Source organism: Xyrauchen texanus, chromosome 35 (assembly GCF_025860055.1).
Source record: "Xyrauchen texanus isolate HMW12.3.18 chromosome 35, RBS_HiC_50CHRs, whole genome shotgun sequence".
NCBI lineage: Eukaryota > Metazoa > Chordata > Actinopteri > Cypriniformes > Catostomidae > Xyrauchen > Xyrauchen texanus.
The window spans coordinates 263,982-282,171 of record NC_068310.1 but is presented as its reverse complement, the minus strand read 5'-3'; the positions used below and the strand labels follow the sequence as shown (position 1 = coordinate 282,171).

The 18,190-nt window shown below is 38.2% G+C and overlaps 8 pseudogenes; 5 read left to right on the top strand and 3 right to left on the bottom strand.

Annotated features, from left to right (window-relative positions):
- Positions 1 to 995: 995 nt before the first annotated feature.
- On the top strand, positions 996 to 1,114 carry LOC127629402 (uncharacterized; annotated as a pseudogene).
- Positions 1,115 to 1,744: 630 nt separating this feature from the next.
- On the top strand, positions 1,745 to 1,863 carry LOC127629371 (uncharacterized; annotated as a pseudogene).
- Positions 1,864 to 2,493: 630 nt separating this feature from the next.
- Positions 2,494 to 2,612, top strand: LOC127629340 (uncharacterized; annotated as a pseudogene).
- Positions 2,613 to 11,726: 9,114 nt separating this feature from the next.
- On the top strand, positions 11,727 to 11,845 carry LOC127629386 (uncharacterized; annotated as a pseudogene).
- A 629-nt stretch (positions 11,846 to 12,474) lies between these two features.
- Positions 12,475 to 12,593, top strand: LOC127629383 (uncharacterized; annotated as a pseudogene).
- Positions 12,594 to 15,800: 3,207 nt separating this feature from the next.
- Positions 15,801 to 15,919, bottom strand: LOC127629379 (uncharacterized; annotated as a pseudogene).
- Positions 15,920 to 16,547: 628 nt separating this feature from the next.
- On the bottom strand, positions 16,548 to 16,666 carry LOC127629330 (uncharacterized; annotated as a pseudogene).
- A 627-nt stretch (positions 16,667 to 17,293) lies between these two features.
- LOC127629348 (uncharacterized) lies at positions 17,294 to 17,412 on the bottom strand (annotated as a pseudogene).
- Between the last annotated feature and the right edge of the window lie 778 nt (positions 17,413 to 18,190).

The following is an 18,190-nucleotide window of genomic DNA, read 5'->3' as shown; positions in this document are numbered from 1 at the left end:
AAATACAAACAAGTTAATATATCAAGAGCCAGGGGAAGACATATGCTTTAATTGGTAAAAATAAAACTATTGGGTTGAGATTGGTTGTTGCAAATTGAGTAAATGCCAAAATATGTTTGTGTATTTTATTTATTTTCCTTTCCCCCCTTTTTTTTGGGATGTTTATGGAACTATGTAAACGAAGTGAAATATGTGTATGTGAATGTGATGATATAATGTAATTGAAAATCTGTGAATTGAAAGAAAAATGAAAAAGATTAAAAAAAAAAAGTGCAGTCCCGAACTCGTCTGATCTCGGAAGCCAAACAGGGCTGAGCCTGGTTAGTACTTGGATGGGAGACTTCCTGGGAATACCAGGTGCTGTAAGATTTTGCTTTTCCTTGTTTGTTTTAACTCATACACTCTGCCCTGGCTCAACTGGGATTTATTTATTTATCCTTGGAAATTGGTTGTTTGATTGATTTTCTTTCATTTAGCTTTCTCTGTGGCAAAGGACAGCCTGCTCATTTATCTTGCCTCCTACAGAAAGCAGTAGAGGGTTTGTTTTTTTTGCTCTTTCTTGACTGCAACATACAGAGTAGGAAAGTACAAACAAAGTGCAGTGCTTCCAAAATTTGGTGGACACATCCGAAAGAAAGCGTCCTGAGGTCATTTTTTAAGTAGAGAAGAGTTTTCTTTGGCCACTGGATTATTATTATGTGTTAAGCATATAATTGTGCAGCTGAGTATGCCCTCTTTAGCAAACCACATGGAAGCTATGACACAGGTATGCAGAAAAAGGTATTGTGGACGACTCCTGTGAAATTGAATGAATAGAGAGGAGGCACTTACCTTTTCAAAAGAGAAATAAATAAAAATAGACAATGTCTGAGAGGAAAGGGCCTGTTGTCTCTTTTTAGAGCTGCAGTACAAGACATATTTTAATGATGGGAGAGCAGCATAAGGATGCGTGCAGTGCGCTTGCTTTAAATGGCCTGCTGGTAGCCGCCGCACTCGCTTACGGCCATACCACCCTGTGCAGGCCTGACATCGTCTGATCTCGGAAGCCAAACAGGGCTGGGCCTGGTTAGTACTTGGATGGGAGACTTCCTGGGAATACCAGGTGCTGTAAGATTTTGCTTTTCCTTGTTTGTTTTAACTCATACACTCCCCCCTGGCTCAACTGGGATTTATTTATTTATCCTTGGAAATTAGTTGTTTGATTGATTTTCTTTCATTTAGCTTTCTCTGTGGCAAAGGACAGCCTGCTCATTTATCTTGCCTCCTACAGAAAGCAGTAGAGGGTTTGTTTTTTTTTGCTCTTTCTTGACTGCAACATACAGAGTAGGAAAGTACAAACAAAGTGCAGTGCTTCCAAAATTTGGTGGACACATCCGAAAGAAAGCGTCCTGAGGTCATTTTTTAAGTAGAGAAGAGTTTTCTTTGGCTACTGGATTATTATTATGTGTTAAGCATATAATTGTGCAGCTGAGTATGCCCTCTTTTAGCAAACCACATGGAAGCTATGACACAGGTATGCAGAAAAAGGTATTGTGGACGACTCCTGTGAAATTGAATGAATAGAGAGGAGGCACTTACCTTTTCAAAAAGAGAAATAAATAAAAATAGACAATGTCTGAGAGGAAAGGGCCTGTTGTCTCTTTTTTAGAGCTGCAGTACAAGACATATTTTAATGATGGGAGAGCAGCATAAGGATGCGTGCAGTGCGCTTGCTTTAAATGGCCTGCTGGTAGCCGCAGCACTCGCTTACGGCCATACCACCCTGTGCAGGCCTGACCTCGTCTGATCTCGGAAGCCAAACAGGGCTGGGCCTGGTTAGTACTTGGATGGGAGACTTCCTGGGAATACCAGGTGCTGTAAGATTTTGCTTTTCCTTGTTTGTTTTAACTCATACACTCCCCCCTGGCTCAACTGGGATTTATTTATTTATCCTTGGAAATTAGTTGTTTGATTGATTTTCTTTCATTTAGCTTTCTCTGTGGCAAAGGACAGCCTGCTCATTTATCTTGCCTCCTACAGAAAGCAGTAGAGGGTTTGTTTTTTTTTGCTCTTTCTTGACTGCAACATACAGAGTAGGAAAGTACAAACAAAGTCCAGTGCTTCCAAAATTTGGTGGACACATCCGAAAGAAAGCGTCCTGAGGTCACTTTTTAAGTAGAGAAGAGTTTTCTTTGGCTACTGGATTATTATTATGTGTTAAGCATATAATTGTGCAGCTGAGTATGCCCTCTTTTAGCAAACCACATGGAAGCTATGACACAGGTAAGCAGAAAAAGGTATTGTTGATGACTCCTGTGAAATTGAATGAATAGAGAGGAGGCACTTACCTTTTCAAAAAGAGAAATAAATAAAAATAGACAATGTCTGAGAGGAAAGGGCCTGTTGTCTCTTTTTTAGAGCTGCAGTACAAGACATATTTTAAAGATGGGAGAGCAGCATAAGGATGCGTGCAGTGCGCTTGCTTTAAATGGCCTGCTGGTAGCCACAGCACTCGCTTACGGCCATACCACCCTGTGCAGGCCTGAACTTGTCTGATCTTGGAAGCCAAACAGGGCTGGACCTGGATAGTACTTGGATGGGAGACTTTATGGGAATACCAGGTGCTGTAAGATTTTGCTTTTCCTTGTTTGTTTTAACTCATACACTCCCCCCTGGCTCAACTGGGATTTATTTATTTATCCTTGGAAATTGGTTGTTTGATTGATTTTCTTTCATTTAGCTTTCTCTGTTGCAAAGGACAGCCTGCTCATTTTTATGCCTCCTACAGAAAGCAGTAGAGGGTTTGTTTTTTTTTGCTCTTTCTTGACTGCAACATACAGAGTAGGAAAGTACAAACAAAGTGCAGTGCTTCCAAAATTTGGTGGACACATCCGAAAGAAAGCGTCCTGAGGTCACTTTTTAAATAGAGAAGAGTTTTCTTTGGCTACTGGATTATTATTATGTGTTAAGCATATAATTGTGCAGCTGAGTATGCCCTCTTTTAGCAAACCACATGGAAGCTATGACACAGGTATGCAGAAAAAGGTATTGTGGACGAATCCTGTGAAATTGAATGAATAGAGAGGAGGCACTTACCTTTTCAAAAAGAGAAATAAATAAAAATAGACAATGTCTGAGAGGAAAGGGCCTGTTGTCTCTTTTTTTAGAGCTGCAGTACAAGACATATTTTAATGATGGGAGAGCAGCATAAGGATGTGTGCAGTGTGCTTGCTTTAAATGGCCTGCTGGTAGCCGCAGCACTCTCTTACGGCCATACCACCCTGAGCACCCCTGTGGGTTAGACCAGTTGGTACAGTCCAGGAAGTTTTTGGCTGCAGTAGGTGAGAGAGGCTCACCAAACTTTTTTGTGTTTTTTTTTGCGCTTAAATAAGTCTTTATCTCTATTAGTGGTTAGTTTTTTTTGTTTAAGTTCTTCCTCCCAGCAGCTTGCGCTGTTGGGGGGGAACTTCAGTATTTTTTTGCGCTTTTTTTTGTTTATTTTTGTCTTTGATTTCTCGTTTATAATGGATGGATCCACGGTGACAGACATGGCAATGGCGGAGGAAATACGGCGTGGGAATGACAATGGACTGGCTAAAAGACAACGAGATGGCAAAGATAAGGATAATGAAAGAAGAAAAGAGAGTGTGAAAAGAGTGTACTCGAAGGAAGCGACGGTGACAGTGGAAGTAGGACAATTGAAAGATGTGAGGGCGGTAGACATTATTAATGCAGTGGCGGAGTACGAGGTGACGCTGGAACATGAAGAAGACACAGAGATGTTAATGGATGGGCTGACAATTAATGGAATTAACTTAGAGGTAAGGAGACTGCAAAACCGAGAGTACATTGTCTCCTTCATGCATCTACATGGCTGATGAGGAGATTATTGATAAATTGGAAGGATGGGGAGTCTTCCCAATATCGAAAATAAAAAGACGAGTGTATCTGGGCACCAACATTGAGGATGGAACAAGGTTTGTCAGAACAAGTTTCCCAAAAGAAGTTGCCTCCCTCCCATACAGTACAAGAATGAAAACGGCAGAGGGCCCACAATATTTCCGGGTGATGCACAGCCACCAGGTGAAGACCTGTCGGCTGTGCATGATCCCGGACCATATGGTGAAGGATTGCCTGGAGTTCAAATGTTTTAAGTGTGAGGAGAGGGGGCACTTCGCGAGAGACTGCAATGCAGTAAGGTGCCCAGATTGTAATTTGTTTTTAAATAAGTGTGAGTGTGGGATGGGAAATGAGGAGGAGGATAAACAGCAAGTGGACGAGCAGATGCATGAACGAGACAATGTGCAACGGGAAGAAGAAACAATACAAGAGGGTGAAACAACAGTGACCAAGGACACTGAACAGCATGAAAAAGAACATAATGATCAAGAGGAACAATCACAACAGATCGAGGGAACTTGGACTCAGATGGGTTTAACGGAAAATGTGCAAAGTGCTTTGGAAGATGGGGAACAAAATGATCAAGTGAATAATGGACTGATGGATATACAACAGGATGGAGTTGCAATAGATTTCGACGAACAACCGGCTAGAATGGAAAGTGAAGAGGGGGAACAAAAGGAAGACAAACAAGCGAAATCATCGAAAAGAAGAAGGCCAATAAAAATAACACCAAATTTAGACACTGCCAGGAAAAAAGTAATGAAAAAAGACTCTATGGAGACTGGGAATAAGTTTGATGTGCTAAAGGACTTGAAGGAGATGGACTAAGATGATGGATCTTATCAACATTCTTATATGTTTTATGCTGTTAAGAATTGTTAATTTTAATGCCAGAGGACTTTTAGATATAAGAAAATTTGAGAAAATGAAGGAAATGTGCAAAAGTGAAGATGTGATTTTATTACAAGAGACTAACTGGAGGGAAAGTTTTATGACAGAAATAATGAAAAGTTGGAATGGAGAGATCTTATATAATAATGGGGATGATAGGTATGGCAGAGGTGTAGCGGTTTTAATAAAGGAAAACAGTGGTGTAACGTAAGAAAATATACAATGATGAAGAAGGGAAATGCATGGCTGTAGAAATGATCTTTGAAGGAAAAGCAATAGTTGTGGTTAATGTTCATGCGCCAAATGAAGAGAATGAAAAGAAAGAGTATTTTAGTGTTTTAAGAGAATTTTTAAAGGAATTCAGAGAAGTTATTATGATGGGTGATTTTAATACTGTTTTTAGCAAAATTGAAATGGATGAGGGAATGGTTTTTAGAAATGACAAAGGAAGAAAAGAGTTGAAATTATTAATAGAAGAAAACAACATGATTGATATATGGCGAGAAAGAAATGGAAAAATTAGAGAATATTCAAGGAGGCAATTAGTGGGGAATTTTATGTGCAAAACAAGAATTTATTTTAAATTATGTACATGAAACGTGGAAGGTTTTATTGGTAGTATTAAATATGAGGAATCAAGCTTAAGTGATCACAAACCAATTTTCATACAAATAGACTGGAGTTCTGTGAAAAGAGGGCCGGGAGTTTGGATTTTAAATACAGAGATTTTAAAGAATGAAGGTTATGTTTTGAGTGTTAAAGAAATTATTGAAACGGAAAAGAAGAACGAATTGTACATTGAAGATAAAAGAATATGGTGGGAAAATACTAAATATTTAGTTAAAAAGTTTACAATAAAGTACTGCAAGTTAATACAGAAAAGCAAGAGAAACAAGGATAGAGAAACAACGGAAAAATTGAAAAAAGTAGTAAATGAGAATGGGGGAGATATACAAAAAATAAAAGAACTAGAGGGAATATTGAAAGAAATGGAAGAGGAAAAATATGAGGGAGCAAGACTAAGAAGTAAGGCAAAATACACAGTGGAGGGCGAAAAATGTACAAAGTTCTTCTTTAATCTAGAAAAAAGTAGAGGGAAAGCGAAAATGATAAAAGAAATAAGAGGAAATAATGGAGTAGTTGTAGAAACAAACGAGGAAATTCTCAAAGAAATAAAAGCATACTATGAGAATTTGTTTAGCACAGAGGGAGTGAAAGAAGAAGAGAAACTGGAGTTATTGAAACAAATAAAAACAACAGTTGGGGAACAAGACAAAAAAGAATGCACTGCAAAAAATGATTTTCTAGACAAGTATTTTTGTCTTGTATTCCTGTCAAATTATCTAAACTTTCTTAAAACACGATTTATTTACTTGTCAAGCAAAATGGGATAAGATATTAAGTCTTGTTTTAAGATAAATCTGACTAAATTTAGTGAACTTTAGACTCAAAACAAGAAAAAAAATCTGCCAATGGGATAAGCAAAATAAACTTGTTTTCCTTTTAAATTAAGTTTATTTTGCTTACCCCATTGGCAGATTTTTTTTCTTGTTTTGAGTCTAAAGTTCACTAAATTTAGTCAGATTTATCTTAAAACAAGACTTAATATCTTATCCCATTTTGCTTGACAAGTAAATAAATCGTGTTTTAAGAAAGTTTAGATAATTTGACAGGAATACAAGACAAAAATACTTGTCAAGAAAATCATTTTTTGCAGTGTGTGATAGAGAGATAAGTGAAGAAGAGATAAAAAGAGCAATAAATGATCTAAACAAAAAGAAAAGTCCAGGTATAGATGGTTTGGGGAGTGAATTTTATATAGTTTTAAAAGATTTTTTAGCTAGCATTTTAAAAGAAGTATATGCGGATATTTTTAACAAAGGAGAACTGAACCAAAGAATGGGAATGGGTTTAATGAAATTGATATAAAAGCGAAAAGGAGAGAAGATAGGTTTGAAGAATTACAGACCAATTACGATGTTGAATACTGACTTAAAGGTTTTGTCAAAAATTTTAGCCAACAGATTGAGGGAAGTAATGCCGAATATAATTAAAACCAACCAAGTGTACGGAGTGAAAGGAAGAGACATAGCAGATACAACAATAAGTATAAAAGATACGATAAGATACATACATGACAAGAACAAAGAAGGGTATATAATTAGTTTAGATTTCGAAAAAGCGTTTGACAGAGTGGAACATGATTTTTTATTTGGTATTTTAAAAAGTTTTGGTTTTGGACGAAATTTTATTAAATGGATAAAAATGTTATACAAAGGAGCAGTAACAAAAATGAAATGTAATGGCTTTTTAACACAGTGTTTTAAAGTTACTAGATCAATAAGGCAAGGATGTCCACTCTCAGCTCTTTTATATTCTTTAGTTTCTGAACCACTAGGTCTGGCCATAAAACAAGAAAAGGGAATTAAGGGAATAACTGTTGAGGGAGAAAAGAACAAAATATTTCAGTATGCGGATGATACTACAGTGATATTAAAGGATCTAGAGAGTGTTAAAAAAGCAATGAGAATCGTGGAGATGTTTTGTAAGGGATCAGGAGCCAAAGTAAATGGAGAAAAAACAGTGTATATGAGATTTGGAGGGGCAAAAGATTTAACAAATAGCTTTGCTTTTAAGGAAACAAAAGAAATAAAGATTTTAGGTGTTTTAATGGGAATGGATGAAAAGAAGGTAGGAGAAACAATGTGGGAAGAATTATTAGGGGGTATTGAAAGAAGGATGAATTTTTGGAAACTGAGAACTTTAACTTTGAAAGGGCAGGTCTTAATTCTGAATGTTTTAATGGTTTCAAAATTATGGTATGTTTTATATGTGTCACCTATGCCATTGTGGGCAGAAAAAAGGCTGAAAAAATGTTTTTTAGATTTTTTATGGGAAGGAAAGCCAGCAAGAATTGCATACAACACACTAATAGGAGCAGTGGAGAAGGGAGGTTTGGGCTTAATGGATTTTGAACAAAGGAAGAACAGTCTAAGAGTAAAAATAATACAAAAGTACTTAGACGAAGAAAACAAAACGGCATAGAAAAAGACGATGGAATATTTTTTAAGTAAATGTGGGGTTTTTAGTGTAGGGGATAATATACTGTGGATGAGAACAAAGAAATGGATGACAGAGGGGTTGCCAGATTTTTACAAGGAACTGATGAGCACCTGGGGTAAATTTTTAAGTAATGTACATTTTAATCCACAAGGAAGAGAGAACATCTTAAATCAGCCTTTATTCTTAAACAACGGCATATTAAATCAAGGAAAGGAGATATTTTTAAGAAGTGGTGGGAGCTGGGAATTAAAAAAGTAAGAGATGTGTTATATGAGTTTAAAGAGGTTTTTTTGCCAGTGCAATATATTGTAGATGTAATGGAGGAGGCAAAGGAGGATTTTAGCAGACAGGAGATAATAAACAAATATGAAATTATCCAAAAGGCAATACCCAAAGACTGGATAAAAAGAATTGAAAGCATGGAAGTGGGGAAAAATGGGAAAGAAGTGTATGTGAAGGAGGGAGAAAAATTGTATGGCTTTAAAACATGTACGGTGAGGATGTTTTATGGTTTTTTTACAGATAGTGCTTTTAAAGAGCCGATTGTAAATGGATACTGGGTGCAGAAATTCAAAGATTTAAGAGAAGAGTGTATATGGTGTAGCGAATCAGCTCTATGAAATATTAATAATCAATCATAACTTGTTATAATCGATCATGAATATTTGGATCAGTTAATCGGGTTAACTTGATGTAGCTACATTAACATTACAACCAAATGCTCGGTTCATCCCGTGAACACTCAATATTGGTTATTAATTAATTAATTAATAGAAAGGTACATTTCCGGGGCATGGGAAATGTCTTTCTTACTACGTATTAAGAGCAAGTAGTCAAAATCTATGATTAGTGACTTTAGATATGAGCTTGAGACACAGACAACTTTACATGTGACATGAACAAGACTTTATTAACTAGACTAAACATTTAAACTACTCTAACATACATATACATACATGCATACAGTTTACCAAGGGAAAGAGGGTTGAAGCAGAATACAGGAAGGCAAGAAGTTATAGCATTGTTTGAAATTCAGCAGATCAACAGCCTGAGCAAACCATCATATTAGTTCTGACACGCCCTTTTTAGAAAGGGGTGAGGATACTTAATGTATCAAATATTGAGACTAAGTTTGATACTTGCATGTCCCATTTGAATTAAACTGTCCTGATGCAATTGTTGAGGCTCCAGTTGATCTTTGATGATGTTGTCTTGATGAGAGAGAGAACCAGTGGGGGTCAGATTGATCTTTGGTGAATGGAAGGACAAGGCCGTAGCCTGGCGCATGCTTGGGAGTCCTTGGGGCCTCTAGTTCAGCATCATTCAGCAAGAGAGTGAGAGAGCACAAGGCTCAGAGGGCAAGAGAGGCAGGAAGCAAGAGGAGCATAAGAGAGCTAAGAGAGGGCTAAGAGAGGGCGAAGAGATAAGAGAGCGAAGGAAGTGGGCGCAGTAGTTTTATACCCTTTGAAAACATGTCCCACTTCTCATTGGCTCGACCAATAAGGAGAGTGGAAGTTTCAGGCGGGAATTTGGTTTATGGCCCTTTGTTCTGAGAGGGGTGGTAGCCGATGAAGAAACTAGAAAATCTTCTTGTAATACTAATATGTTGTTGTTATCGACATATCATGTACACAGTCATTTCGATCTTCAAAATACCAAGTTATAGAGACCAAATATGCCACACATATGATTTCGGTTAACCATAGTATGCAAAGTCTGAAACATTAACCCATTAGAGTTTGAAAGAAAACACAGATCAAACAACATTTAGGAAAATTATGAGATGGAACATTAGATACATGTCAATGAATTTATCACATGGATATATAGAATATATATATAGGATTAACAGGGTTCATTTCTCTTTCTCAGTAAGAGAATGAAGTGAGGGTCAGCACTTCTCTGAACATTCCTTTGGAGGTCGTAAAAGTCTCCCTTACTCTGGGCATGAGAGAGTTCCTTTGTCAAGGCTCATTTGCATGTTTATGACAGTAAGAGATTTTGGGTTGAATGACTCAAAAGATAGTAAAACATTGCGTAATATCATTCTACAGAGATCTTATATTCGAATTCAGCTCGGACAAATCGTAAGGTTTAATTTGATACCAAGAAACGTGTGTTTAGTACACTTAAAAAGGGAATATACACTCTGAGGCTATTAAATATGAGGCTTCAGAGTTTAAAACACACAACGAAACAGTTCTAATGAGTTTGATATACCTCAGAAATACACAACATACAGGGATTACACGTATTTCATTAGCAATATGCAGTTCTGTGTTTAACTGAAAAACACACACACACACATTGTTACGTTCAAAGTTTCCCCCTTCCTGTCCACACGATAAGCACGTGGTGAGCATGCGGATGTCACATGCGTTTCTCTGTCAATAGTTCATTGTCTCTTTGTCAATACATTTATTGTGCTTGTGGAGACTGGTTGGCGCTATTTCAGTAATTAGGGGAGTTTTTATCAGTAAGTTCTTGTTTGTTCGTGAATCTGTTAAGGCCACTGATCCTCCGCCATACCTTACAATGGAGAAACATGAGGGGGATGTGTGTGGAAACAAAATTGGGATGTTTGGAGTATTTTATAAGACATAAAGTGGTTTTTACGGAGGCTATTTTAAACAAAATAGGAATTGAACAAAACGCTCTGTGTAAAGTGTGCCAGGAAAAGGAAGAGTGGATTTTACATATGTTTTTATATTGTAAAGAATTGGAGTAATTTTTAAGGAAATGTAAAGTTTTAATTAAAGATTTGACTGAGGAATGGGATGAAAGTGTAATGGAATGGAACAGAGTGGTGATGTTTGGTTGGGAAAACAGTGTCAAAACAAAAAATGTATTAATCTGTGTGTAATGGTAATGAAAAGTGCAATATGGGAGAGAAGAACTGTGGCTAAAAAAGAAAAAATCGTATTGGATGTTTGGACTGTGTTTAAAAGGAAAACAGAATTATATATTGAAAGATTGTATGTGCATTTTAAAGATGAAAATATGTTGAATGCTTTTTATGATGTTTTTACCCCAAATGTTTGTTGTGTTCTAAAATATTTAATGTGGAAGCTGCCGGGAAGTGAAAGAGACTTTTAAAACTTTAAAAAAAATAAAAATAAAATGTATGTAAAATGAAAAAATAAAAAAAATAAAAAAATGCAGGCCCGAACTCGTCTGATTTCAGAAGCCAAACAGGGCTGGACCTGGTTAGAACTTGGATGGGAGACTTCCTGGGAATACCAGGTGCTGTAAGATTTTGCTTTTCCTTTTCCTTGTTTGTTTTAACTCATACACTACCCCCTGGCTCAACTGGAATTTATCTATTTATCCTTGGAAATTGGTTGTTTGATTGATTTTCTTTCATTTAGCTTTCTCTGTGGCAAAGGACAGCCTGCTCATTTATCTTGCCTCCTACAGAAAGGAGTAGAGGGTTTGTTTTTTTTGCTCTTTCTTGACTGCAACATACAGAGTAGGAAAGTACAAACAAAGTGCAGTGCTTCCAAAATTTGGTGGACACATCCGAAAGAAAGCATCCTGAGGTCATTTTTTAAGTAGAGAAGAGTTTTCTTTGGCCACTGGATTATTATTATGTGTTAAGCATATAATTGTGCAGCTGAGTATGCCCTCTTTTAGCAAACCACATGGAAGCAATGACACAGGTATGCAGAAAAAGGTATTGTGGACGACTCCTGTGAAATTGAATGAATAGAGAGGAGGCACTTAGCTTTTCAAAAAGAGAAATAAATAAAAATAGACAATGTCTGAGAGGAAAGGGCCTGTTGTCTCTTTTTTAGAGCTGCAGTACAAGACATATTTTAAAGATGGGAGAGCAGCATAAGGATGCGTGCAGTGCGCTTGCTTTAAATGGCCTGCTGGTAGCCGCAGAACTTGCTTACGGCCACACCACCCTGTGCAGGCCCGAACTCGTCTGATCTCAGAAGCCAAACAGGGCTGGGCCTGGTTAGTACTTGGATGGGAGACTTCCTGGGAATACCAGGTGCTGTAAGACTTTGCTTTTCCTTGTTTGTTTTAACTCATACACTCCCCCCTGGCTCAACTGGGATTTATTTATTTATCCTTGGAAATTGGTTGTTTGACTGATTGATTTTCTTTCATTTAGCTTTCTCTGTGGCAAAGGACAGCCTGCTCATTTATCTTGCCTCCTACAGAAAGCAGTAGAGGGTTTTTTTTGCTCTTTCTTGACTGCAACATACAGAGTAGGAAAGTACATACAAAGTGCAGTGCTTCCAAAATTTGGTGGACACATCCGAAAGAAAGCGTCCTGAGGTCATTTTTTAAGTAGAGAAGAGTTTTCTTTGGCCACTGGATTATTATTATGTGTTAAGCATATAATTGTGCAGCTGAGTTTGCCCTCTTTTAGCAAACCACATGGAAGCTATGACACAGGTATGCAGAAAAAGGTATTGTGGACGACTCCTGTGAAATTGAATGAATAGAGAGGAGGCACTTACCTTTTCAAAAAGAGAAATAAATAAAATTAGACAATGTCTGAGATGAAAGGGCCTGGTGTCTCTTTTTTAGAGCTGCAGTACAAGACATATTTTACTGATGGGAGAGCAGCATAAGGATGCGTGCAGTGCGCTTGCTTTAAATGGCCTGCTGGTAGCCGCAGCACTGGCTTACGGCCATACCACCCTGTGCAGGCCCGAACTCGTCTGATCTCGGAAGCCAAACAGGGCTGGGCCTGGTTAGTACTTGGATGGGAGACTTCCTGGCAATACCAGGTGCTGTAAGATTTTGCTTTTCCTTGTTTGATTTAACTCATACACTCCCCCTGGCTCAACTGGGATTTATTTATTTATCCTTGGAAATTGGTTGTTTGATTGATTTTCTTTCATTTAGCTTTCTCTGTGGCAAAGGACAGCCTGCTCATTTATCTTGCCTCCTACAGAAAGCAGTAGAGGGTTTGTTTTTTTTTTGCTCTTTCTTGACTGCAACATACAGAGTAGGAAAGTACAAACAAAGTGCAGTGCTTCCAATATTTGGAGGACACATCCGAAAGAAGCATAAGGATGCGTGCAGTGCGCTTGCTTTAAATGGCCTGCTGGTAGCCGCAGCACTCGCAAAATTTGGTGTCCACCAAATTTAAAATGCATTGTGCATTTAAAATCCACACTCCTGGTCCCCTATGTGTTCTGTTAAAATCCATTTGAATAAAAACAAGACTATGATCACTAAAAGACGTTTCTTTATAATACACCTTTTCAATATATTGTTCTAAAAATCGTGTATTTAATACATAATCAATTCTTGTTCTGCATATGAAATTGCCTACTAATTGTCTTCTTGAGTATTCCCTTCTTTTTTCATTTCTATCTCTCCAGATATCAATTAAGTCATTTTCTTCCATTAAAGACTTCAGCTCTTCTGATCTATAAACCATTCCTTCTGCCATATCCATTTGGTTAAAAACCGTATTGAAATCCCCCATTAAAATAACTTTTCTATACTTTTCTATTAAACTCCTCAAAACATTAAAGAAAAGCCTCTTTTCCTTTTCCTCTGTTGGCGCATGTACATTGCATAAAACAAAAGTTTCTTCCCCGTTACTTATTTCTAATGCTAAACATTCCATTTCCCAATCACATCTTTTTGAATTAAAATTGCCAATCCCCTTCCTTTTATTCCATCACCGTTATTATATAATATTTCACCATTCCATCTTTTTTTTAAATCCTCTATTACCTCATCTTTCCAATTTGTTTCCTGTAATAAAATTATATTTTCTCCTTTACATATCTCTTTCATTTTTTCAAATTTTGTCACATTCAACAAACCTCTTGCATTCCAAGATACAATTTTTATACTCATTATGAGCAGTAGATATTTCAAAATAATCATCCCTTCATTATTTCTACCATCTCCTCCTCTAAACCACTTAAAACCTCAAATCTGCCTCTATATACAGTTTTTTCTATCAGTTTTTCTTTTCTCTTTTTAGCAGAATCAACATTTGGCTTTACCTTGAGTGATCTTCTTCTATGCACACGACCCATTTCTCTGTCTCTTTTGTATCCTTCAATCTTTTGTTTCTCAGTCTCTTCCTCATCTTCTCTTTGTTCATCCTCCCTTTGTTGATCTTCGTTCTGTTCCCCTTCTCTGTCCTCTGGTGGAGTAAACTTTAGTGACCCTGTTTCATACAGCATTTGTTCTCCTACATCACCTTGTATACCACCTTCCTCCAGTTCCCCTTCAGCCTCAGACTCTTCAACCCTGGCATTATTTGACTCTGCTTTTTCTGCTTCTTTATGCATTTGTTCACTTTCCTCCTCTGTTCCAACCTCTATATTTGGTTCCTCCTCTTCATCTTCCATCCAACATTCACATTTGTAAAGAACTTTGTGGCAATCTGGGCACCTTACTGCTTCACAGTCCCTCGCAAAGTGGCCTTGCTCCTCACATTGGTAACATTTAAAGTCCGGACAGTCCTTAAGGATGTGTCCCGGATTCATACACATTCGACAGGTCTTCACCTGCCGATCATGAATTACCCGGAAAAACTGTGTTCCCTCCACCGTCTCAAACTTTGTGCTATATGGTAGGGAGACCACTTGATCTGGGAATCCAACTCGAACAAATCGCATTCCATCTTCCACTTCCGTGCCAGGATATACCCTTCTTTTAATTTGTGATGTTGGGAACACTCCCCACGCTTGCAATTTATTACAAATGTCTTTGTCCTCAAGATAAGCAGGCAGATGCATAAAAGATACCATATATTCCCTTGACTGCAGTTTTCTTACTCCACAACCCTTTCCTTTGATTGTTATTCCATCCAATAGCGTGTCACACATCTCCTCATTTCTTAAAGTAATTTCATATTCTTTGCCCTGCCTGGGCCTTACCGCCAAGATATTTCCTCCAACAATTTTCTCTGTCACCATCTTGATAATATCTTCAGCTTTCCCATCTTGCACTCCTTCCAAATCAACAATCACTGTGGCATCTTTAGAATAATTCCTTCTTTTTTCATTTCTTATGTTCCCTTCTTCATTTATTCTTTGTCCAACTCGTGGTCGTTTGTCCAATCCTTTGTCAAAATCCATTCGTGTTTCTCCAGCCGTTTCCATGTTGTTTTCCTTGAGATCCATCAGTTAATCCAATATTAAAGAAAAAAATACCACCCCAGTCAGCACCAAGCTGCTGGGAGGTGGTTTGAAAGATAAGAAAACACTATCAAAAATATATTAACAAAGCAAACAATAAAGAACAAAAAAGTATAGGAGAGCTTCTCCCTCCCCACTGCCACCACTCACTTCCTGGATTGTACCAACTGGTGTCACTCACAGGTGTGCGCAGGGTGGTATGGCCGTAAGCGAGTGCTGTGGCTACCAGCAGGCCATTTAAAGCAAGCGCACTGCACGCATCCTTATGCTCTCCCATCATTAAAATATGTCTTGTACTGCACCTATAAAAAAGAGACAACAGGCCCTTTCCTCTCAGACATTGTCTATTTTTATATATTTCTCTTTTTGAAAAGGTAAGTGCCTCCTCTCTGTTCATTCAATTTCACAGGAGTCGTCCACAATACCTTTTTCTGCATACCTGTGTCATAGCTTCCATGTGGTTTCTAAAAGAGGGCATACTCAGCTGCACAATTATATGCTTAACACATAATAATAATCCAGTGGCCAAAGAAAACGCTTCTCTACTTAAAAAATGACCTCAGGACGCTTTCTTTCGGATGTGTCCACCAAATTTTGGAAGCACTGCACTTTGTTTGTACTTTCCTACTCTGTATTTTGCAGTCAAGAAAGAGCAAAAAAAAAACAAACCCTCTACTGCTTTCTGTAGGAGGCAAGATAAATGAGCAGGCTGTCCTTTGCCACAGAGAAAGCTAAATGAAAGAAAATCAATCAAACAACCAATTTCCAAGGATAAATAAATAAATCCCAGTTGAGCCAGGGGGAGTGTATGAGTTAAAACAAACAAAGAAAAGAAAAAACTTACAGCACCTGGTATTCCCAGGAAGTCTCCCATTCAAGTACTAATCAGGCCCAGCCCTGTTTGGCTTCCAAGATCAAACGAGTTCGGGCCTGCACAGGGTGGTATGGCCGTAAGCGAGTGCTGCGGCTACCAGCAGGCCATTTAAAGCAAGCGCACTGCACGCATCCTTATGCTGCTCTCCCATCATTAAAATATGTCTTGTACTGCAGCTCTATAAAAGAGACAACAGGCCCTTTCCTCTCAGACATAGTCTATTTTTATTTATTTCTCTTTTTGAAAAGGTAAGTGGCTCCTCTCTATTCATTCAATTTCACAGGATTCGTCCACAATACCTTTTTCTGCATACCTGTGTCATAGCTTCCATGTGGTTTGCTAAAAGAGGGCATACTCAGCTGCACAATTATATGCTTAACACATAATAATAATCCAGTGGCCAAAGAAAACTCTTCTCTACTTAAAAAATGACCTCAGGACGCTTTCTTTCGGATTTGTCCACCAAATTTTGGAAGCACTGCACTTTGTTTGTACTTTCCTACTCTGTATGTTGCAGTCAACAAAGAGCAAAAAAAACAAACCCTCTACTGATTTCTGTAGGAGAAAAGATAAATGAGCAGGCTGTCCTTTGCCACAGAGAAAGCTAAATGAAAGAAAATCAATCAAACAACCAATTTCCAAGGATAAATAAATAAATCCCAGTTGAGCCAGGGGGAGTGTATGAGTTAAAACAAACAAAGAAAAGCAAAATCTTACAGCACCTGGTATTCCCAGGAAGTCTCCCATTCAAGTACTAATCAGGCCCAGCCCTGTTTGGCTTCCAAGATCAGACGAGTTCGGGCCTGCACAGGGTTGTATGGCCGTAAGCGAGTGCTGCGGCTACCAGCAGGCCATTTAAAGCAAGCGCACTGCACGCATTCTTATGCTGCTCTCCCATCATTAAAATATGTCTTGTACTGCAGCTCTAAAAAAGAGACAACAGGCCCTTTCCTCTCAGACATTGTCTATTTTTATTTATTTCTCTTTTTGAAAAGGTAAGTGCCTTCTCTCTATTCATTCAATTTCACAGGAGTCGTCCACAATACCTTTTTCTGCATACCTGTGTCACAGCTTCCATTTGGTTTGCTAAAAGAGGGCATACTCAGCTGCACAATTATATGCTTAACACAATAATAATCCAGTGGCCAAAGAAAACTCTTCTCTACTTAAAAACTGACCTCAGGACACTTTCTTTCGGATGTGTCCACCAAATTTTGGAAGCACTGCACTTTGTTTGTACTTTCCTACTCTGTGTGTTGCAGTCAAGTAAGAGCAAAAAAAACAAACCCTCTACTGCATTCTGTAGGAGGCAAGATAAATGAGCAGGCTGTCCTTTGCCACAGAGAAAGCTAAATGAAAGAAAATCAATCAAACAACCAATTTCCAAGGATAAATAAATAAATCCCAGTTGAGCCAGGGGGGAGTGTATGAGTTAAAACAAGCAAGGAAAAGCAAAATCTTACAGCACCTGGTATTCCCAGGAAGTCTCCCATCCAAGTACTAACCAGTCCCAGCCCTGCTTGGCTTCCAAGATAAGACGAGTTCGGGCCTGCACAGGGTGGTATGGCCATAAGCGAGTGCTGCGCCTACCAGCAGGCCATTTAAAGCAAGCGTACTGCACGCATCCTTATGCTGCTCTCCCATCATTAAAATATGTCTTGTACTGCAGCTCTAAAAAAGAGACAACAGGCCCTTTCCTCTCAGACATTGTCTATTTTTATTTATTTCTCTTTTTGAAAAGGTAAGTGCCTCCTCTCTATTCATTCAATTTCACAGGAGTCGTCCACAATACCTTTTTCTGCATACCTGCGTCATAGCTTCCATGTGGTTTGCTAAAAGAGGGCATACTCAGCTGCACAATTCTATGCTTAACACATAATAATAATCCAGTGGCCAAAGAAAACTCTTCTCTACTTAAAAAAATGACCTTTAAAAATATTTTTCAAAAAACCCAGACACCTCCAGGCCCGACAAAGAACTCATCCAATTATTAGAAATCAATTTAAACAGAAACGATTTCGAGTTCAATGGGGAATTTTTCCTGCAAGTTAAAGGCACGGCGATGGGCAAGAAGTTTGCCCCGGCCTACTCCAACATATTTATGGCAGAATGGGAGGCTTCGGCCTTATCCTGATGCCACAAACAGCCCCTTCACTATTTTAGGTACCTAGATGATATCTGGGGAGTATGGACTCACTCTGAAGATGGGTTCAAGGAATTTGTGGCGACACTAAATAACCATAACCCATCTATAAAATTATAATCCACCACCAGTCACCTATTGGTAGACTTTCTGGACACCACAACTTACAAGGGTCCAGATTTCAACTCGTCACACAAATTGGACATCAAA